Source organism: Canis aureus, chromosome 16 (genome assembly GCF_053574225.1).
Source record: "Canis aureus isolate CA01 chromosome 16, VMU_Caureus_v.1.0, whole genome shotgun sequence".
Taxonomy (NCBI): domain Eukaryota; kingdom Metazoa; phylum Chordata; class Mammalia; order Carnivora; family Canidae; genus Canis; species Canis aureus.
The window spans coordinates 21,418,111-21,441,422 of NC_135626.1; the positions used below are offsets into that span (position 1 = coordinate 21,418,111).

Below are 23,312 nucleotides of genomic sequence, written 5' to 3' on the forward strand. Positions count from 1 at the left end.
ATGAATATAAAATACAACCAGTGTAATATAAGCAGTATAAAGAAAATAAAATATGGTAAAATGTAAAATAAAAACACAGAAAAAAAAAACACAGTTAGGTGAGGGACTAGTTACTGAGTGCTCCTTTGAACCACATTTTTTTTTCATCAATTCTGTAAGTCAGTCCAAAACTGTGTATCTCAAGCTGCTCTTCAATGAGCATGTGGGAATAACTTACATTTATTGAGAACTTATTCTGTGCTGAGCACTGTTGTAGGTGTTCTATACATATTAACTCACTTAATATTTATAATAACTCTTGGAAGCAGGTACTATTACTGCCCTCACTTTAAAAGCAAGGAAAATGAAAAAAGAGGTGAAATTAAGTTATTGTTAAAGTTTACACAGCTCCAGAGTCCATGATGTGGATCATTACAATACATTGCCTCTATGAATAAAATTCTTCAGCTGGCTTCACTGAATAATTCATCATCATTGCAATCTTAGGCAGCAATTATTGGGCATTGATCATGGCCCTGGCACTCTCCTATATGTTTTACCTAAATTATTTTCAATCCTCACAATCATCTCAGAGAAGAGGTTTGAGGATCTCTTTTTATTAATGAAGAAATTAAGGATTAGAAAGGCCAAGTAATTTATTAGGGGTCCCACAATCTTTAAGAGAAGTTGGCATTCAAATCTGGATTTGCTATGTTCCAAAGGGTGGAAAGTTTTTCCCTATTTGGATCAACCTAGCTGGAAAATACTTTTACAAAGTAAAGGCTTTAAAAAATGGTTGCAATGACCCCTTGTGAATTTCCCTTATATACTAAGTTTCACTAACTTCTCATTGCCATCCTCTTATGTCCAATTTCACGGTGGCTTTGACCTGACCACATTCACCCTGCACTGTCCCTTCTCTCTACCTCACTTTCCAGACAAACAGGAATACTTGGGAATTCTCCAATCTATTTGATTCTAATCTTCTGTAATTTGTCCACTTTCTTTTCTCTTCCAGATCCCCAGTCCTTCTACATACAATTCTGCAATCTGACAGCATCACACTATTCGTCTAGGTTTAGTTAAAAAAAAAATCATTTCTCCACGAAGACTGTTTATATTCTTTCAACCTCTGACTCCTCTGACCCTCACTTCCCAGGACTTATTTCCAATCTTGGAACGCATATGACTTAGTCAATCTAGACGCCGTCACTCTAAGCAAGTCATTGGCCCTCTCTGGGCCTCAGTGCCAGAATATGAAAGAACCCAGAGATCATTCCATGTTATTTTCTCATAATATAAGATGAGAATACATTAAGGTTCCATAGGGTGCTGAGCAATACCAGTTCAGCAGCCAAATGGGTAGAGCCCTGTATAGCAGGATTTCTATTACCCCTACTCCACAGGGAATGCTGATGCCCCCCACAGTGGGCATAAGGTAAGACTGGATAGCACTCTTGCCTACTGAGCATAGCATAGATGATTTGGAGCCAGTCAGTCTAGGATTCAAGTGGCACTTACAGCCATGTGACCTTTAGGCAAGTCACTTATCTCAGTGCCTCAGCTTCTTCCTCCCTTTCTTATATTTCAATCACAATGTCTTCATTAGAGATTATTGCAGTCATATCATGAGCACAACACATAAAGATGTGCTGTGCATGTTTCTTCCCTTTGCCCTCTTTGTTGGCTAAATGTTGTGATCACTAGCTTTGGCTAAAAGGCTTAGGTGATAACATTAAGGGAAACCCCATTCCCTATGTTACTTAGTGAATTCCTAGGCAGAGAGCATCTGGCCTCTGAACCCCACAGGCTGCCTCAGCTGGCTTTGAGGCTGGCAGCTGCACGGTCCTGCCATGAATGATGAGTTTGTCTGCTGGTCCAGGAAAGTGCCTGGGACTGGCCTCCACCTTACTCTCCTCCCTTCTGGCTCCATTCCAGCTGGTTCATGCTCTTTTTTCTCAACACTGACTGGTTCCCCAAGCATGTGGATAGAGCCCCCTCAAGAGGCAGGGCAGTTGAATTGACAAAATGCAATGCAAATTGAATTATGGAGCAGGCTATTTATTGGTAGGGGATGATTTTAAATGACCAATTATTGAAAATGAACTGGCAGGAGGACAACTAGTCTTAGAAAAATGCCAGGTCTTGGGGATTCTTCATATTAGTGGATGTTTCTACTTCTCTGAGTCTGTGCAACAACTTCATTTCCTGAGCCTTAGTTTTGTCCACCTGAGGAATGGCACTGATCTTCTTTGGATCTAGGATGGAAGAACAAAAGAGGAAGGAAGTTGGAAGGGCAGCCTACAGAATGGACGTGGTATTTAGAAACACAAACCTTGCATATAACTTTGGGGAATTATCTAACCTCTCTGGGTCTCATTTTCCTATTTCCAGCATTTATAGCATGACTAAACTGATCACCAATAACTGGGAAAGATACTTTGTAACCATAAAAAATCTCCACAGATACTAGCATTTGATGGTTTTTAGGAGCATTAGATGAGACAATGTATGCAAAACATGGAGTTAGTGACTGGACCTAGAGCAAAGGACCCAAAACCAGGTTGTCTTCAGTAGTGGTGATGGTTGTTTGAGGAGGCAGCAGGGTAGGAGCTCTGACCAGCCACACTTTGTAGTGAGCAGACCTGCCTCCAAATCCTGGCTCTGTCACTTGTTTGCTATGTCAGAGACCGATCAAGTTATGTACTCTTCTCAAGTCTGTTTTCTCATCTGTAAAATGGGGATAATGATAATTTATACCACCTCAGTGTTTGTGATGATTAGATAAGTCCAGTAAGCAGAGCACTGAATACAGTGCCTGGGGGCACACACAATACCTATTTCTCTTCCTTTGTCAGCATTCAGGAAGCCATTTGGTTCTAGCACGTTATCCACAACCCATCTCCCATATACTTAGATTCCAGAGGGCTCTAGCATCCAGTACCTGATCAGGAGGTCAGAATTCCTGTGTATGTTCAAACACGGTCTGGAGGCTCCTGTTACATATTCTAAACCTCACACCCTTGCACCTTGTGCTGCTCCTTTAAGGCATCTTGTGAAATGTAGGCAATCAGATTTGCTTGATTTTTCTTCCCAGGAATACTGTGAGGATCATCAAGGTGATCTATCTCAAGCAGCTTTTAGATGATCAACTGTGGCACACAGATCAGTTACGGCTGATACAACCTTTGCCGTGGTGAATAGAGGGTGTTGGTGGTGAGAAAGTGAGTAGGGAAAGGGATGATATGGCTTGTAACCTGAAGACAGGGCTAAAGACAACAGACCAAGTTCAACCGACTCCACGTACATATCTCCAATTGTTCTCAATACTTGACTTTGGTGCTCGACCCATAGTAGGCATTGACTATCTTGCACAGAGTAGGCCCACGGTAGGACTTTGTTAAGAACTGGTCATGCTGACTATCATCACATACATGATGATAGTGATAATGCTATAAACACTAATTAGGTACCTACTATGTAAATTCCATCTTCGAGGTAGAAGACACCTTCATCTTACATGGGAGAAAAATAACAGGCTCAGGGAGGTTAAGTGGCATGCCCACAATCACACAGCTGGCCAGAACAGAGACTTCTCTGTGTCCAGACGCTTCTGTATTCAGAATTCACATTCTTGCCTCCATGTTCTGCATCAAGCTCTCAGTTTTAAATTCCTAGAGTGGCAGGCATCCTACACTGGAAGGTAGTCATCAGTTTTTCAAAGGCTGGTCCTTCTGCAGCCTTGGACATCGTAGTCACAGACTGTGAGGCTGTTCCCTTGATCCGTCATCCAGGGAACAAACACTTGCCCCCTCCCTTCCTCAACACAGTCCCTGCTCTGTGGGAGGCCTGACTACGGGTCTGCATTGAAGAAGGGTTTTTCATGAATGCTTCCTAATTGCTACTGTTCTGCATTTTGCCAGCCCTGGGTATCTCTGTGGCCTCTGCTAGGTCCAGCCTTCCCTTGCAAATAGGTGATGTGCCACTACTGTGGTTAACATGCTCCAAACCATGCCTTTTGTGCATGCTCTTGCTGCCGAGCACCCACACTGCACACTCACCCAGAATTGCTCCAGTGAAGAGAAACAGTGAAGATAGGACAGTGAAGGCACTTTTTATTTTAAAGAAGAGCTGGAATCACTGCTCACAGTTCTAGGTGGCAGGGTATGGGGCCTTGGAGAGGGAGACCGGTGGCTTTTCTCAGCAGGGGGCTTGTACCAACACTTAGTGGGTGACTGTACTTTTTTTTTGTCTATTAAGAACATGGTGAAGAATTGTTATCCCATCTTCAGCTGGCACCAGGGTTGTTCACAGAGGATTTATTAGTTCTGAAACCAAAGCTTTCCAGGTTTTGTTTTTGTTGTTATTGTTGTTCTTACTGTAAATGCCATGTCAGGCACTCTTTTTTTTTTTTTTTTTTTCCATTGAAACTGAGGGAAGCTGACTTGCTTGGGGCCACCTTCATCACACTCTCCCTGGGCTATGGCATGGTGTGTAGGACCCTGTTTGTGTCAGTGGCTGCTACCTCTGAGTCCTACAGCTGGATCCCTATTCTTTCTTCAGTGCAGCCCATATTCAGGCCTCCTACAATACAGGGGCTCTTTGGGGAATGTTTGTGCCCTGAGTGAGGGATCAACAGGACAACCTCCAAGCCTCTGACTCTATTGTCCAAGACTTTCATCACTGCTTTCACCTTCTGCAGGTCCAGCACAGCCATAAGCCTCCTTCATCAGACTCTTTGCTCTTGGGTCCTCTTATCAAGGCAGATAGGGAAAGCTCTGACTCTAGAGTCAGACAGTTCCAACTCAACTCTGCCACTACTAGTACACGCCCCAGAGTGAGACACTGAAACTCTCAGTCCCTCCTCTGCTCCTCAGTGACCAAGTGATTTTAGTGATGATAACACCAGGAAGTTCATTCTGAGGAAAAATATGAGATAATTCATGGGAAGAGTTGGCACATCTGATTTTCTGAGTCTCAGATTTCTTTAAAACAATTTTTTTAAAGCTTGTATTTATTTATTCATGAGAGACAGAGAGAGAGAGAGAGAGGCAGAGACACAGGCAGAGGGAGAAGTAGACCCCATGCACGGAGCCTGATGTGGGACTCGATCCCGAGTCTCCAGGATCAAGCCCTGAGCTGAGGGCAGCGCTAAACCACTGAGCCACCCAGAGATCCCCTGAGTCTTGGATTTCTTTGTAGAAACCAGAACTGTACCCAGTCCCTAAAGTAGTGTAAGGATGAACTGAGGTGTGGTATATAAACTATTTGGTGGTGTTTATGACAAGTAAGAATTTGAGAAACATTTTGTAATGCATATTTTAATTGTCATGTGGTAGGTACTCAGTGACTCTTAGTTCTTTGCTGCGAGGCCCTGCATGAACCCTTCATTGTATATCCCTGGTGCTGACCACCTGGATTATTCTCTCATTGCTGGGGCAGATACCAGATACCAGCTCCATCTCTGGGATGCTCCCAGCACTCAAGCGGGAAAAACATTCTCAGTGGGTGGGTCTATTCCAATCCTAGTACCTTTTAGAATCCATTTTAACCTGGATCTGGTATCTGGGCCATACCAGTTCACACCCAAAACAAGATGCAAAGAGACATAAATGGAAAATGAGTACCTTCTTTCCAGGTGAATAAAGAATCAATGATGCAGAAATTTTATACCAAGTGTGATTCTTCCCAGAGACACTGGAGTGTGGCTTGGGTTGGAAGCCCCTCTGTCAGAATGCTGAGGGAAGATGTCACCAGACCCCTAAATGGGCTTCCTTGTGACAGGAGGCTACATCAGAAGCAGGATTTCAGAGACTCTCAATTTAAGTGATGGGGCCATGGCCATGGAAACTCAGCCCTATACCAGAAACTCATACAAAGAAAATAGGAGGGCTGTTGCTATGTGTTTGACCTATTGTGTGTCAAGCACTGGGCTGGATACCCTACAAACATTCTCATTCAGTCCCCAGTAACATGATTTTGATGATCTTTGTCTTACTGAGGATACAGAGGTTCAGAGGGGATAAGTAACTTGTGCAGGTCTACCCAATTAGTAAGCTCCTGAGGCAAGGACTATGCCTTTTTCATCCCCTAGAGGTAAACACAATACTCAGTACACAAGAGGAACTTAGTGAGTGTTGAAGCAGATGAGGACAAATAATTTTTTAGCTTTATTTTCTACATGCCCCAGGCCCCCAGATTTCTTGTTGTTTCCCAGATTTACAACGTCTTTCTGGTCCACATTTTTGTGCCTGTAGTCCCTTCTGCCTAGAATATCTTTCCTATTTCTTCACCAAGCAAACTCCCATGCCTCCTTGAGCCTAGCTCAAATGTCACCTTTTCTGTTGTTGTTTTTTTTAAGATTTTATTTATTTATTCATAGACACACAAAGAGAGAGAGAAGCAGAGACACAGGCAGAGGGAGAAGCAGGCTCCACGCAGGGAGCCTGATGTGGGACTCGATCCCAGGTCTCCAGGATCACACCCCAGATTGCAGGCAGCGCCAAACTGCTGCGCCACCAGGGCTGTCCACCTTTTCTGTTTTTAAAGTCCCTTCTGTAGAGCTCACATCTCCCTAGCAGGGTTCCACAGCAATTTGTCCACTCCTGTGGGAGAGCATTTATCACATAGATTGCAATTACTTGATTGTGTATCTTTTCCTTTCATTAGACAGCTTATAGGTTTGGTCATGCTGGAATTGTGTTTGTGCCCAAGATGTCCATGTAAGAATGCATGTTTAGCCCCTATTTCCTAAGAGTAGAGTGTACTTTCCAGGTTGCTGATGTCAAGAAATGGATGCACAGGAAATTGTCATTGAATGACTGACAATTGCAGGCTTCATGGCAGAAACTCATCCCAATATCAATAGTACATTGACCTTTTGACTCATACTCTGCCCTTTTGTGACTTTGACCCAGTGGATCAATTTTTCCGTGTCTCAATGTCTAGACATCTGGAGACAGTCAGTTTTAGCCAGCATCAGGGCCCCACCCTACGCTGCATTCTTGGCCTAACAAATCCCATGTTTCTGTCAATGACTCAGAAAAATACAATGAGTTTTGCTCATCAAATTTGCAGATGACAAGACAGTGGCAGGGATGGTGATTATGTCAGATGACAGAATCAGGATCCAAAATGATCACAATAAGCTGGAACAAAGGGTCAGCTCATTTAGCAGAGATTAATACTAGGTCCAGAAACCAACTGCACAGGGATTGGAAGAGGGTGGTGTGACTTAGCAGAATCATGTGGGGCAAACGCTTGTTTACTTAAGAATGAGTTGACACAAGCCAGAGAGTGGTGTGGCCATTAGGAATGGAAGCTGAGGATCCCTGGGTGGCGCAGCGGTTTAGCGCCTGCCTTTGGCTCAGGGCGCGATCCTGGAGACCCGGGATCGAATCCCACATCGGGCTCCCGGTGCATGGAGCCTGCTTCTCCCTCTGCCTGTGTCTCTGCCTCTGTCTCTCTCTCTCTCTCTGTATGACTATCATAAATAAATAAAAATTAAAAAAAAAAAAAAAGGAATGGAAGCTGAGTGTGCATTATTAAAAGTAGGGGTTCCAGAAGGAAGGAGGTAATGTCCCACTAGTCCGGTTGATCTGATAGCATTTGGGGTGTGATGCTCAGTTCTGGCCCCCATACTTTAAGTGAGGCAATGACAAAGTGGTCCATGTCCTGAGAAAAGTGACCTCATACAAAAGGCACTGAAGTCCAAGAAACCAGGAGAATGTTACCCTGTAGAATCTGGGCTGAAGATGGAACATGACCACCCTTTGCAAATATCCAATTTTGTCACATTGAAAAGTCATTTTGTAAGGCTAATGGAAGGAATTAATGTTAATTGGTAAAAGTGTCAGCCAGACATATTTCTGCTCTACGTAAGAATGTTCTAATAAGTCAGTGCTACTTACCAGGGGAATGAGCTACCCTATGATGCTGGGGCTCTCCTTTACTTGCACTGTTTGTCAGGAATGTTAAAGAAAGGAATACAATGTTGGAAGGATGTGTCAACTTCCAGGTGCCATCCACACTTGAGAGGCTAAAATTCCAAATTACATTTGTTTTCATGTTACTTTAATAATCTGAGTTTCCTCGGGTAATCCCATTCCGGAGAGGTAGGGGAGGACAATGGACAAGTGTTCATTAATAGAGATGCATACCATACTGTATCTGTCCTGCCAAAGGCAGATTATTGACCTTGAAAGAAGGTTGTGTCCCTCTGTTCTTTCTCTCTGTGCTCAGGGTAAGCTTCTTTCTGTAAGGATCCTTGTTTACATATGCACATAGATTCAGTCCTGAGGTGTATCCAACTAAATCTGAATCCTTGGACTATTGAGCTGGAGCCCCCTAGCTGTGACCTATACTCCTTTGAAAACTGGGTTGTTTGCATTGTTATCCATAAATTTCACTCATACTCCCAATGCCATGGTAAACCCCTGGAGGACAGGGCCATAACTCTGTTACATTAAGCTCTTCCCTCATAGCATAGTGGTTAGGAGATCAGGTTCTGAAGTCAAATATACTTGACTTAATTCCAAATCCCATTCTTAGCCTTTACTCGTTGTGAGTTGGGCAAGGTATGAACTTCTTAAGGCTCAGTTTCCTTGTCTATAAAATGGGGTTGATAACATTACCTACTTCATAGGTTGTTGTAAGGATTAAATAAGATGTCCAAATACAAAACTTAGCAAAAGGTAACCCACAATAAGCACTCAACATATATTAGCCATTGTTACTGTGCTATGAATACAAAATGGAACAGCTGGTCTTCTACTAGGTTTTTCCTGGCCTCTTCATCCATCCCTTCTCAATTCCTGTGCCCTTGCCTTTGGATTACACTGGGGACTGCTCTTTTCACCATCTCTGCTTAGTCCTAGGTGAGTCCTGCCATTCTAAGCTGTACCTGTTGTCCCTGCATCCCATCATTCCGTGCAGCACGTCCTTCTCATTTTCCTCCCACACAAAATCATTCCAATCGTAACTTCCAGATTTCTCTTATTTCAGAGGGAAAGCTGTTCTCTCGTATGCCTTGCATTTTAACGACTTTCATTGCTATTGCTCATTTTGATCTGTTTAATAACATGTTTTAAACTAATCCCTTGTAATAAAAGGATTTCATTACTAATGGAGACAGCTGCGTAATGCAGTGAGTTCATTAGTTTCACTTTTCTGAAGAGGCCTTCTGGAAGTCAAAAGTTTTGCAACTCTGCAAAGTTTTGGTGAGGAGAGTTGCTGGGGAAGCTGGGAAAGGGATTTCTATTGCAGGGAAAAATCAACAGGATGCAAAAAAGTAGAGTTTGTGTCTGCAAAGAATGGGTGGAAGGGCAGAAAAATCCCCATCTCATGGCTGGTTGAAGACTGTAAGGAAGAATGACAAAGTCTTCGTAAAGATAAGACATTGCATGGTGAGCAAGGGACTTCTATAGTGGCAAGAGATCCAGGCTCGTGGACCCCCACCTACTACTAACTGAGTGGCAGAGATGATCACACCACCCTCTCTTTCTTGGTGAATGTCTATTCCTGGTATCTACCATACTATAGGTAATTATCTAACAGACCAAAGGCACTTTGTCTTATTCATCTTTGTATCTAGCTGCACCTGGCACAAGGAAGATGTTTGCTCAACTGAAATGAATTATTTTTCTCCTCTATTTCCCCAAAGGAGCTTTCTCCCATATGTACACATCTTTGACAGCCATCTCTAAGTTGATAACTAAAACTTCTATCTCCACCCCAACCTCTAGAGATCTACCTGTGTCTCCAAGTACCCACTTTTCTTCTCCATGTGACTGCCTCACACTCGGCTTCTACCTTAAATGTCTAACACTGGATTCACTATCTTCTCCCATACCACCACCCTCACCCACCTCTACTCTTACCATTTACCACTTGTACTTTGCATGTATTCTGTATTCCAGTAAATGATACCACTAGCACCATTGCACACTCAGTTGAGAGTCCAGAATATATTGACATCTTTCTAACTTGACAGTGATCTAATCAATCACTAAGTTTTGCTCATTTTACTTATTCAGTAAAGCCTAGATCCACCCACCTGTCTCCAACAACTCTGCTACCACCTTCATCCAAGATATAGCCATCCCTCACCTGGAGTCTAAATTACATCCATCACCAGACCATGCTCTAACCAGGAACAAGAGTACTCTCTGATTATGCTACCCCTGCTCTATGCCTTTTAAACAATCACATTAGCATCCTTAACATGGTCCATGAGTCGCCCATCAGAACAGTTCTCTGGTCTCATTTAGTGCCATTGTCTGTGTAGCTCTCTGATTTCCTGCCACAACCCTTATTTTAGTTCCTCCAACACATTGGAATACTTCCATTAGGGCCTTCACCTTTGCATTTCCAATGAAGACCTCCAAGTGACTAATATGTAACAGACACAACAGACACTTGAATGCTAAGCATTCAGGCACTAACTGGAGAGTACCACATCTCTTTTCATGGACTTCATCATTTTTATCATTGTCCAATCTCTTCCTTATTGTTTTGGCAATAGACAGACCCTTTCCTCCTAGCTAGATTATATTGTGGTAATAAATAAGCCCTCAAATTTTGATGACTTAACATGACAAATGTTTATTTCTTGCCCATTCAGATTCCAGGCTAGGGTGGTTGTTCCCCCTGTGGTGACTCAGCAATCTAGGCTTCTTCCATCTTGCAATGCCTCCATCTCGATTCATGGCCTCCATGAGCACTGTGGCAGAGGAACAGAGGTTAAGAAGAATCCACTCCCACTCTTAACTGCCCTCAAACAAATGGGACAACAAATCTCTTTTGTTTATAGCTCACCAGCCAAAACTAGTCACCTGAGTTCCAACTTAACTGCAACAGAGCCTGAGAAGTCTGCATGCACACATCAGATAAGACAGTGGATATGGTGAGATGTACTGATCTGTACTAGAAGGAGGTCATCCTAGTTCTGCTAGTGATTCTAGGCTCAAATGGAAATCCTATTATATGTGAAAAATTGCTGGGCAGGGTTTCAGCAAATATGTCAACAGAGCAAAGAAAACATGAAAAGACTATAAGACTAGTTCTTATGAATAAAGCTGGGTAGGAAATTAATGATAGCTCTCCCAGGACTAAGACACCTAGCCCATTAGTTAAATCTGTCTGCAGAAGAAGATCAAGGAAGAGGTTTAGAAAGAACATATCACAATTTCCCCTGACAAAAAGATTCTCATATGTTTTCATGCATGCAAATCAGTAGGCCTGACACACTTTCTTGAAAATCCTACAAGATTTGGTGAACTATTTATATACAGGAATAATATGATGAGTTTGGGGAAATGAGAGTTGAACACAATAACATTTGTGAGGAACTGTGGGGAGGTGACAATGATGAGTTAACCAAAATAAACATCATCAAGTAAATATAGAGGACCATCTCTGTGTTGGGCTTCATGTGGGGGATCGAGAATTTGGCACACCGAGGCCCAAGCCTGAGATTTGTTAATGCTACTCCTTGTGCCCAAATGCTATCCCCACACTTCTCTTTTCTTCCTCTTGTTAACTCCTCCCTTCCTTTAAAAACATAACTCAGTTGTTCTGTTTATGTAGTCATGTAGTTTGTAATTATGTATTGTTGTATACAAATCACACCTAAAATTATTTGCTTAAAAACTCAAGTGTCTATTATCTCACAGTTTCTGTGAAACCCAAGAATCCAAGAACAGCTCAATTAGGTGCCTCTGCCCCTAGCAAAGCTGCAAGGTGTCCACCACGGCTGTGGTCTCATCTGAAAGCTTAGTTAAGGAAGGCACTCCTGTGATTGTTAGCAGAATTCAGTTTCTCATGACTGTTAAATTCCTCACTCAGTGTTGAATGAGGGCTTCCCTCAGTTCTTTGCCACAAAGACATCTGTACAGGGCACATGGTAGCTGGCTTTCCTCACAGTAAGTGAGAAAGATTGTGAGAACATGCAAAGTAAAAGCCACAGTCTATTTGTAACTCACAGACTTTTTGAATCTCTGTAATCTCAGAAGTGACATCTATCTCTTTTGTCATATTTTATTCATTAGAAGGAAGTCACTAGGGGGCCAAACCACCACATTCAAGTGAAAGAGGATTACATAAGGGCATGAACACAGGAGACAGAGATCATCGAGAACCAACTTAGAGGCTCCGTACCACATGTTCCTTCCTCCAAAAATGTAGCAGTGGCCAGGTAGAGAAGGAAAAGACATCTCTAGCACATCTTTCCAACCTCTCCCCATAGGGACCTACATCCTGATCTGCTTAGAATCTGAGAGCTGGAAAGGAATTTAGAAGTCATCTTATTTACCATCCTTATTTTATAGATGAGGGAAAAGGCATAGAGGGGGCATGTGATCTTCCCAAAAGGACAGAGTCATTTGCAGAGTGGGTCCTAGAACTCAGGTCACCTGCTTTCTTCAAATTGGCTTCCTCCACCTACTCTGCTTCTGATCTCCTATAGCTTTATCAGGACTAGTCATTGCATAGAAAATATTCTCCCAAAGCTTACCTAGAAAGTTTGTAGTCAAGTATTTGATCCTGACCTACCTGAATTCGTACCTCCTTCAGTTTGCATGAGACCACAAGAGACCTGGCCCACCTTTCTCTCAGTGGCCAGATCTCGTCCTCCCCCTGCATCAAGCAAAACATTTACAGTATCCCAGATACTTAGTTCTTAGCCTCTGCCCTTATCCCACCATCCAGGCCCTTTGATGAACTTGTCTGTTCTTGGGGCTTGGAGGAACACATCCCCATGCTTTGATCTTGAGTTGACCAGTTCCCCCATATCTAACTGTCTAATGGGCATTCTCACTGACATGTGATTGACATTTAAACTTAACCATGATAATAAAAACAACCCCAACTATCATTTAATGAACTAATATATGTGCCAGTTCCTATGCTAAGTGCTTTATTTATATTTCTTATTAATTCTCTCAAGAACACTGTACTGTAATACAGTTCACATTTTAGAGATGAGAAAACTAGGCTCAGAGAAGCAGAGTGACTAATTTGATATTCCATGACTAGAAGCAGATCTATGTCCTTCTGATTCCAAAATCTGATCTTTTAACCACTACATTCATGATCTTTTCCTTAAAACTGTTCCCTCTGGATTTTCCTATTTCTTTTCTGCTCTTCTTCAATTTATTCAGCATCAAAATCTTGGAGTTTAAAATATGCCACATCACGGAACATTTTAATGCTTTTGTATGTGCTGTTCTCTCTTTCTGAAAGGCCCTTCCCATAATCTTCAATATGATCAGTGCATCTCCTCTGTGTCACCCCACTGCTGAGGTCATCACTTCTTCCTTGGTATCACATGGCTGGGTACAGTGAACTTGAAGTTGTCCTCATTGACTATTTCTTTGACACAAGAGCCAAGGCACCTCAATCTAAAGTTGTGTCTGAGGATATATCTACAATAGCTACTATCACCTGAGCTATAATGACTTGTTTGCCTATGGGTGTCTCCTTCTGTACAATACACTTTATGGGAGTAGGGGCTGAATGCTTACATTTGTAGCTCCTATTCTGGCAGCAGACACTCAATGGTTAATGAGTCATCTTCAGTGCATCTCATTCCTTTAATCTTCACAGTTAATCAGTAGATAAGCCCTGCAGAATTCTCTTTGTTAGATTTCTTATATCTCTTCCTCATTTTCCATTTTCCCAGTCATCATCCCAAGTTTGTGTCTCCTGATCTCTCAACGTGGCCCATTGTGATCATCCCAAACTCACCTCCTACTTCACTTCTTGCTCCTCTGTCCAGTTCATCCTGATGATTTCTACTCTATTAACACTGTTTTGTACATGTTGCTTGCCTACTCAGTGACTCCCTGATGCCTACATAATGAAGCCCAAGCTCCTTTACCTAGCTTTCAATAACCTTCCCAATATGCCTCAGTGCATGCTCCAATCTCACTGCAGCATTATATAAATTACCTGTGCAAGCTAAAGCATGCTATTCACCGTGTCTTTAATGCTCCATTGAGTCCCACTTCCACACCATTGCTCATGTTGTTCCTCCTGTTTGGAAAGCCCTCCCTTCTTCCCTCCACACATCTGAACCCTACCATGTCTGCACATCTCAGCTTAATTCTCACCTCCTCTATGAGCCTTCTCTGACTATTGACCCATAGCAACTTTTCTCATTTGTTGTAGAGGGAAAAGCTTGAACTTTACTATCTAAGAGATATGGCTCAGAATTTCAACTATTGACTAGTTGTGTGGCCTTGGGCAAACTAAGCTCAGAAAAATGGGAGATAATAATACCTATGTCCTGGGATTGCAGAGAGGATAAAATGAGGGAATGTATGTGCTGACAAGGGGTTCCAGTTGGTGACCTAAGCTGTGCCAGTCTAGGATTCAGAAGAAATGAGGTACACCTGGAATGTCTGTGGAGTAGCCTCATCTTGCCATTCTTGATACCAAGAAAAGGGATCAAACATGGTATCTAAGATTCCAGGTAACCAGGCTTAACTGAGAAAATATCTTGGTGACAGGCCAAGCATAGCAGTGAAGGGTCTGGGAACATTGACCTTGCATTTGAATTCCAACTTTCCCATTTCCTAGCTGTGTAATCTTGGCTAATAAGTTCCTTTACCTCTCTGTGCCTGTCTTTACTCATTCCCAAAATGGGGCTTAAATATGGGATCTATTTCATAGGGTTAATATGATGATAAGTAAAATACCTGTTAAGAATTTAGCAAGCCTCTGGCAGACCATAAACCTTTAATAAATGCTAACTATTACTTTTTATATTATTATTCTTGAATCTGGTCTCTGTGGACTTGTCTTCATCCCAGAGTGAAGGACTATGAGTAAAAAATGGAAAGAGACGTTTCACTAATCATCCCTAGAAGAGCTTGGTTAGAGGAGAGAGATGCCTGCTTCATAGTATCTGTTACAGAGAGTAGCATAGGTGAGAACAATGATGCAAAAAAACCAGCCTGAAATTGGGTCACCCATCAGGAGGGTAGTGCAGTGGCTCTCAGCTCTGGCTGCGAGTATGAGTTGGGGGCCTTCATCAAATACTGATGCCTGGATGCCTGGTCCCTATCACTGGAGTTTCTCATTCAGTTTGTTGGGGTGGGCTCACAAATAGATATTTTTTAAAAGAGCCTCTCAGATAATTCTATTGTGCAGCCAGGATGATACACACTAGGCCAGAGAGACAGAGGTGAAGGTCCAAATAATGCAAACCAGAAAGGAAGGGAGAGGTGAGGCAATAGAGCAGAGCTGAGAAAGAAATAATCTTGGAGATGAGATCAGGGCCAAGGTGAGGAGGCAAGGGAGGTACCTAAGGAGGCAAAATTTATGGAGAGGAGTGCCTCCTTATATTTTGTATCCCTTGCTTTACCTTAGAATCAGTCCTGACTGGAGACATCCTAGAGGTTCACAGCAATGTCTTCAGTTTTCCCTTCATGCTTATATAGGTGAATCATGTTTGTTTGTTTGTTTGTTTGTTTTCTGAAGCACATATACAAAAAGAGAAAAGACTAAATTTCTGTCATAGTACTTCCATCCATCCATCTATCCATCTGTCCATCCATCCACTTCCCATTCACTCATCTTTCCATTCAATAAAAATATATTGAGGGCCTATTATGCACAGATAGATGCCTAGCTAGGCCTCCATTCTCCTGTCATTTGCTCTAACAAATCTGTTATCTGCCTCTTTGTGCATATGCTGGGGGTTCTTCCTCTGATCTTAACTTATGAAAAAGAGGCCAGGGGAATCAGGGTCTGGAGCTGGACAGGCCAGATGAATGCTGATGTGGGTGAAGGTAACGATATGTGGGTATTTCCCATCAGGAATCTGGCAATTTAAGGAAAAACCAGATTTTGACACGTAGCAGCTGGGGAATCTTGACCAATGTGTTTAACCTCCTCAACAGCAGTTTTGAAAGTTAGAAAATGGGAACATTAGGTAGTGATAATTAAGTAAACCAATAACCATGTGAGTCCTGGCTCATGATAAGTATTCATTACAAAGGGCAGAGAGATCATGAATAAAATCAAGTAGGACTTTTGAGTTACTTTCAGGCTTTTATTTTTCACTTTGTCATCAACTGGAAGAGAACGTTAGCTTTCACTACCTATGCAGATCCCTTCACAACCAGAGAAACTTAGAACTCAAAATGGGAAGGAATGTGAACGCCATCTAGTCAAGTCTCTCATTTTACAATTAAAGACATAGTCCCAGAGTGAGGCAGTGCCTTGGCCAAGGCTGTACAACAAGTCACCAACTCACAGGGTTGGAAGAACTCAGAATACTGAGTCAAAGCTCTCATTGAAGCACCCAGGAGCACATATACCTCTGGTTTCTGCTGCATGGAAATGAACTATTTTAACAGTGACGTCTCTGAAACTCAAACTGATACAACAGAAACAAGGATCAACATTTTGCATTTCTTGAACATCTACTATGTCCTATGCACATATATGCATGCTGTCTTGTTCAAGCTTTAGAAAATCCCATGAAATACATGGTACAATTATTTTCTCCATTTTATAGATGTGGGGATCTGAGGCTCAAAAAGATTAAGTGACTTTTCCAGGGACTCATAGATGGGAAATGGTGGTGTTAAGCTTAGATCCAGATCCTTGTGACCATTAAGCTCACATTTCCTGTGCTTTACTTCATTGCCTTACTTATAGAAGCTGCCCCAAATGATTTATAGATATTTTTGCATCTAGGACTAGCCCTGGGTCACACATCTGGGGTGAAGTAGAGGACTCGTGGCATTTCTCATCATAAGGACACAATTAGAACACCTCTCTAGTAATCTTTCATACACACTGAAGATATATCAGAGGGAAATTCAATGAGGGGGCTGGCATTGGAAAATTCACCTACGCCACTTCTCTGCCTCCTCTAATGCCTGAAATTCTGCCGTTACTGGTTTATTCCTTTGGCTGATTTGCGGCTCTCATTCCAAAAGCTGGGAGTGGGGATGAAAGCACAGCAAGCCCTGATAACACAATATGAGTGTATTTTTCCTTCCCCCACCTGTTGAACTCTGACTCATCTTTCAAGGCCTAACACAAATGTCATTGAACACAGGAACTTATAACATTCTGAGTCATCACTGTGATATGGGCTAGGGATACAAGGACTATTAGGGAAGCACAGGTACTGCCTAGACTGCTCACTGTCTCATGGGGAGACTAGATGAGAAAATGCACAATTACAATGCAGAGTGGAAAAAATGATGATGGATGCAAACATAGGGCTGTTCAGAGGGTGCACCCACTTCCAGAGAGGACCAGGTCAGGGATAGCATCTGTTACCAAATTTCCCTGGAATACAGTTTCTCCACTCATAGTGCTCATCTGGCATTTTGCACGGCCTCTGTCAAAGGACTCATCTTGGCCATTTGTGAGGGTCTGTCTGTCTTAGGATGTGAGCTCCTTCAGTAGGGGCCCCATGTTACTCAGGTGTGTATTGCCTGTGCACTATGCACAATGGGGACTGGTACATAGTAGGTACTCAATCAATGTCAGTAGAGTGGAATTCTGGGTGGAAATAGGACAGGGACTAGAGGTAAGAAATAATAGGGCTGGAGGGAAGGTAAAAAAAACTAGGGGAAAGACATGTGAGGTAAGGGTTATGGGGGCTGCAGGAGCACATTGAGCTACTTTTTATTTTGACTGGAGCTGGCCCTGGGGGCCTGCAATAGGAAGGCCACTGGAGACTTGGAGGAAGGAAGCAATGACCGTCTCGTGTGGGCATATCATCATTGTGGTAAGAAAGCTAGAGGCACAGCTCTATAACACTTTCATTTTACTCTTCATATTGATTGAGATCCCAGCTTTATTATGAATAATTTACTAATTCACTGTACCTTATTTTTAAATCTCTCTTTAATCGGACCTTTTTCTTTGTCACAATGATTTATATTTGCTGAATAATAGCCTTCTCAATGAAAATCATAGTGGAAAAAGAAATCTCAGGCTAGGAAGTTTTCCATGAAGGTAGGGAACAGTTCAGGCTGTGGAGAAGGCACAGGGAGACACCTCTGTCAGCTCTTTCTCCTTGAGTTCCTGACCCTACTCTAGGGTTTTGTTTTTCCATGGCTTGACCATCTTCTGACAAATTATGTAATTTACCTATATATTATGCCTACTATTCACTATTTCTCTTCCCCTTCTACAGTAGAATGTAAGCCCCATGAGATTGGGAATCTTTGTCTATTTTGTTCACTGATATATCTCCAACATCTAGAATAGAGTCTGGAATATAGTAGGTGCTCAAAGAATACTTGTTGAATAAATGAATGACTAAATGTAAAAAATCAATGGAAGTTAGTGCAATTCAATATTTGGAGACCATTCTGAGTGAAGAGAGGGAGCTTAGCTTAAAAACAAGGTTTCAGGTTCATGACTTATAGAAACCTCTGGAAACCAAGATGACATTGAGCGCTTTGTGATGGTGGTAGTCATAGTGATGATGATGATGATGATCGTGATGGTGATGACAGTGGTGGTGGGATAGTGATTATGAAGGTGGTGGTAGTGATGTTGGTAGTGGTGATGATGATGATGGTGGTGATGATGATCATAGTGTTGGTGATAATGATGGTAGTGGTGGTGATGATGATGATGGTAGTAGTGGTAGTGATGATAATGGTAGTGATAATGATAATGATGATGGTGGTAATGATAATGATGGCAGTGGTGATAATGATGGTGGTGATGGTGGTAGTGGTAATGATGGTGATGGTAGTAGTGGTGGTGATGTTGGTAATAGTGATGCTGATGGTAGTGGTGGTGATGATGGTAGTGGTGGTAATGATGGTGATGGTAGTGGTTGTGGTGATGATGATAATGGTAGTTGTAATAATGGTGATAGTGGTGGTGGGGGTGATGGTGGTGGCAGTAGTAGTGATAATGATGGCAGTGGTGGTGATGATGATGATGGTAGTGGTGGTGATGATGGTGATGTTCATAATGAAGAGGGCATAAACTACATCACATCCAATGAACTTGAGTTTATAGAGCACTTTTGTATCCTTTTGACTTTGATACTTATAATGTCCTCGAGAGGTAACAGAGCCAACATTATTGCCACCATTTTCAGAGATTTCAGTGATGAAATGACTTGTCCAAGACTGCATAGCCATCAGAGGCAGAATGAAGTCTGCAACTCAAGTCCTATCATCCATAAAAAGCCACCATTTACTGATCTTCTTAGTGTGCCAACACTGCTAAAAGCTCTATATTCCTCTTCCCTAGGGATTCAGGAGTTAGAGACTTGAACACCTCATTTGCAGGTATTGCAGGTTCAGAGAGAGATGGTACCATTTTGTGGTGGCCACCTTCCTCTATGTATAGAGGGGAGCAGAGATAGCAAGGCTGGCAGGAGACAGGAGATGAAAACAGTTACACAGAGATGGGCAGAGATGAGGGATCAGGTAGGCCAGGGAAGGGAAGGTGGAGTTATGGGCACCATGGTTCCTCATGGCTCTCTGGGTCCAAGGCCCGGTCCATCATGAGGCCCTTCTTTATCTCCTGTTCTTGGGATCTGTATAATAAACCCTACTTTGTCTAAGCTGGCACTACTGGGAATCTGTTCTCTTCAAACAAAGAATCTCTGACAGCCTGTTTGCTCAGTCCTCAGGAAGTCACCCATCCAAGGCCCCTGTACTTGAGGTCAACCAGAGGCATAATGGAGTGTGAGGAGGGAGGCAATGAGGTGGAAGGCTTGTCCTTGCACTCCTAATTATACCCCCATTCCCTCTCTGCTCCCATCTACTACACTCTTTTCTGACCCAGCAAAACTCACTCTCCATCCTTAAGTGATATTAGGTTAAAAAAAAAATCCCATCTAGATCCCAGTCTGCCCTGTTTCCCCAGTTTATGCTGGCCATGATGTGCAGGGACTGTTCTGGGGCCCTAACAGTGAGCAAGAAGTGGCTTCTGCTTCCAGTGTGATCACATTTTTGGTACATGCCATGATTGTGCCCCTTCCCCAGCTTTCTAGCATTTCTATTAGAGAGACAGCCGTGGGCAGAAAGTCCAAGATTGGGCTCTCATGAGAGGGATGTGTGTATGTGTATGTGTGTGTGTATGCACAGATGATAGTAGTAGGCAGTGCCAAAAAGTGACCTCTGTTCAGTTTGGCTATCACTCTGCCCCATCCCACACTTGAGACCCTGTCTCTTTGGGGAATAGAAAAATTAGCCCTTTTCAGATAAGCATGGGACCCTATCTACCTCACTAGTTAACTTTCTGAGCAATTTGTCTGAGAATGGAACAAAAAATAAACAGACATGAGCTACTTTAGACATCTGCCTGCATGAGCCTGGGCCAGAAGTCTATTCTGGTCCATACATTATTAATTTCTCTCTTGATCATGAGGAGCCTGGCCTGGGTTGAAGCTGAACCTTCCCACCAATCTCTCCTTTCTTCTTGAACTGCAAAGCCATCTTGACAGGGGATTGCTGGGATAGGCTATACAGAAAGGTCTTGAGAAGCACCTTCCAGAGGGAAGGTGGGAGCTAACAGATGTTGATGTGTACCAAGCACTATATTCCTTGCTCTACCTATGCAGTCTTGTTGAAGTCTCTTTGCAAGGAAGTAGCAGTGCCCAAGGGATCTGCCAGGACCTAAAGTTTCAAGTATGTGGATAATCTTGGGACCAATTTTCTGGTCTTGGGAAGACCAACAAGAAGAAGTAAGCTTAGAGGACAATAGGAGAGGTCTTGAGGGAAGAGGAGATTTGTGAACCAGAAGTCTCTCTTTGAGTAGAAACTGGAGCCTTTATTCTGAGAGCTGAGAAGGACCTACCATCTCCCTAGAACCATGCAAACAGGGGCCCAACTTAGTCACTCAGGGGCCCAGACTGCCAGAGTAAACCAGGTGAATGATATCACAACCTCAACACTGTAGCAGAGGAGGAAACAAGGGGAATTACACGCCAGCTTTTAAGGTCTTCCACCAAGAAGAGACACATGTCACTTCTGCTCTTATTTAACTGGCCAAAGGAAGTCACATAGTCATACCTAACTTCATAGGGTCAGAAGATACAGTATTTCCTTATGTTTGGAAGAAGAGAATTAGAACTATTGCTAAGAACTACAAATGTGCCCCTCATCTCCTGTAATTCACCTAATTCCTTTAGGGCTCTCCCTGATTTTGTATAGGAACTCCATCCCTTGACCCCTCGGCCATTTTAATGTTCTCTCCTTCCATTCCTTCCTTTGTTCCAGGCCCTTCTCCCTAACTCTACCATCTGCTATCTCCCCTCCTGCCCTTCTGTTCCCTACTCAGCTCCTGATAGTCACATCTCCATCACTTGGCTGCTTTGGATAAACGTGACGGAACACAACCTCCAGCTGTAGCTTCACACGTTTCCCTTGCCCCTAATTGAGCTTAATGATTTATGTCTTGTAATGGACACAAATGGGCAAGAATTCCTGGATCTCATTAATAATTTTAAGCATGCCAGAAGTAGGATTTTTAATCTTAAGCAAAAATTAAATGACCATAAAATCTTTGTTCGCTTCCCAGGAGACAATCCCATTTCAACTTGACAGCTTAATTAAAAGCTGGGTAAATTGGACACAACGCTTTTAATAAACAGAACTTGGCAGGCCTGGGAAAGAGATAGAAGGGAAGTGAGAGTGGGAGAAAAGAAAGCTCACAATGGAACAAAAGGAAATTAAGTTTGGGAGGTCTCTCTCCTTAGAGTGACCTTTCTGGGAGCTTCAGATATCTTCAAATGACATACCTGACCCAGAAGATTCTGAGAGATTTGATTCTCATTCTGACTAATTTCCTCCAGAGCCATATATTTCACAGAACAAGAAAGCTGTTGTCTAGGAATGCTCTTGGGGATCTTTACAGTCCTCCCTTTTTGGATCCATGTTTGCCTCCTTCTGGTCCAACCTTCTTGTAGGCTGCAAGTTCACTAAAAGCTACTGGAAGGCTGGGGCTAGGGGTTTAGTTTTGAGGGATCACACTGCATGGTGGGCTTTATGCATGGACTTATTTTTGGCCTCAATCCTTTCTTCCATTTTATGGTCTTGCCTTACCCTTTGATCTATTTTTTGACTATGACTTTCTATGGCCAAAATATTTTCACCTCTACTAAGATTTGGATTTTCCCCTGGTTCTGCTGCTTTTCCCTCTACCTTAACAGTCTCAGAAGTCAAGCCTGGGCCCTGGCCACAGACCCCATTGTCAAAGACCACACAGACCTCACCCAGAGTTTGTGAGCAGACCCCAGCAGAGCCTATAAGAAGTTATCTGGTTACCATATTCAGTGTTCTTAATAGAATACAGTTGTCTCATCATATTACTGAGCACAGTATATAGAAGGTGAAGATTTAAAAGAGAAAGAAGGTAGTCACACAGCTTCCCACTCACTAGGACTCTTTCTTCCAATCAGAAGGGACCACATTTACATTTACACTTAGGAAGGTCACATCTTTCACATCTCTCCCCCATCAATTGTCTAGTTGGGTTGATCTTATCTTTGCATTCAACAGGAATTTACTTATGTGTGATGGTGCTTTAGTTAAACTAAGGCTGCCTATCTCTCTTGCACAGAGCCCTACACACACACACACACACACACACACACACACACACATACACACACCCAAAACCCACAGTATTTCAAATAAAGAAACTAAAATGTGTTTAAAGATATTTTATTCTTCAGTGAAAAACTTTATCTGGTGGAATTGGCTACAAGCACCTAAGTAGATGAAAATGATCTCTCTAGTAGGTGTGGGGTTTGCTGGCCTCTGATCAAGAAAAAATTAGTGTTGAGGAAGAAAACAGCCATCATCGTTTGTTGTCCCCTTTTCACTTCCATTAGAGAATCTTGTAAACCTAAAGCTTGTGTAAACCTTGGCAATCAACTGGGGGAAGAAGCTGAGCCTCAAAGAAAGGAAGTGACTTGTGTAAGTACCACAATGGGAGTGTCAGAAAGACATCTTCCTCTCGATAACCAGAATTTATAGAAGGACTCTTATTATTATTTTATTATTATTTTTGGCTATTGGTATTGGTGTTTCTAGCTTAGTGCAAAGCTACAGTTTTGCTAAAATGCCTGCTAAGTGAAAACAAGTTTCATTCTTTTACCCTGACTTCCATAAAAAGAAGCAAAGAGATGTTCTTATTTAAAAGACCTCAACAGCCTAAGTTGTCAAGTTTGGGTAGGGAAGGATTTAAGTGATAAAAGGAAAAGATAAAGATGCTTGGTGGTTGCCTGTAACCAGAGGTAGAAACTAGAAGTGACTGTAAGTGGAAATGAGGTTTCTTTCTGGGATGATGAAAATGTTCTAAAACTAGACTGAAGTAAAAAACAAACAAAC

General features: G+C 42.5%; 1 protein-coding gene and 1 long non-coding RNA gene across 7 annotated transcripts in view; one reads left to right on the forward strand and one right to left on the reverse strand.

Annotated features, from left to right (window-relative positions):
• Positions 1–23,312, reverse strand: part of ASIC2 (acid sensing ion channel subunit 2) — a 994,452-nt gene that overhangs the window by 338,292 nt on the left and 632,848 nt on the right. The window lies entirely within an intron of this gene.
• The window catches only part of LOC144286109 (uncharacterized), a 101,445-nt gene that overhangs the window by 11,980 nt on the left and 66,153 nt on the right, over positions 1–23,312 (forward strand). For all 5 annotated transcript variants that reach the window (XR_013354213.1, XR_013354211.1, XR_013354212.1 and 2 more), the window contains exons 3-4: positions 10,601–10,882; positions 22,814–22,898. This is a non-coding gene — a long non-coding RNA (uncharacterized LOC144286109). The remainder of the gene's footprint in view (positions 1–10,600; positions 10,883–22,813; positions 22,899–23,312) is intronic.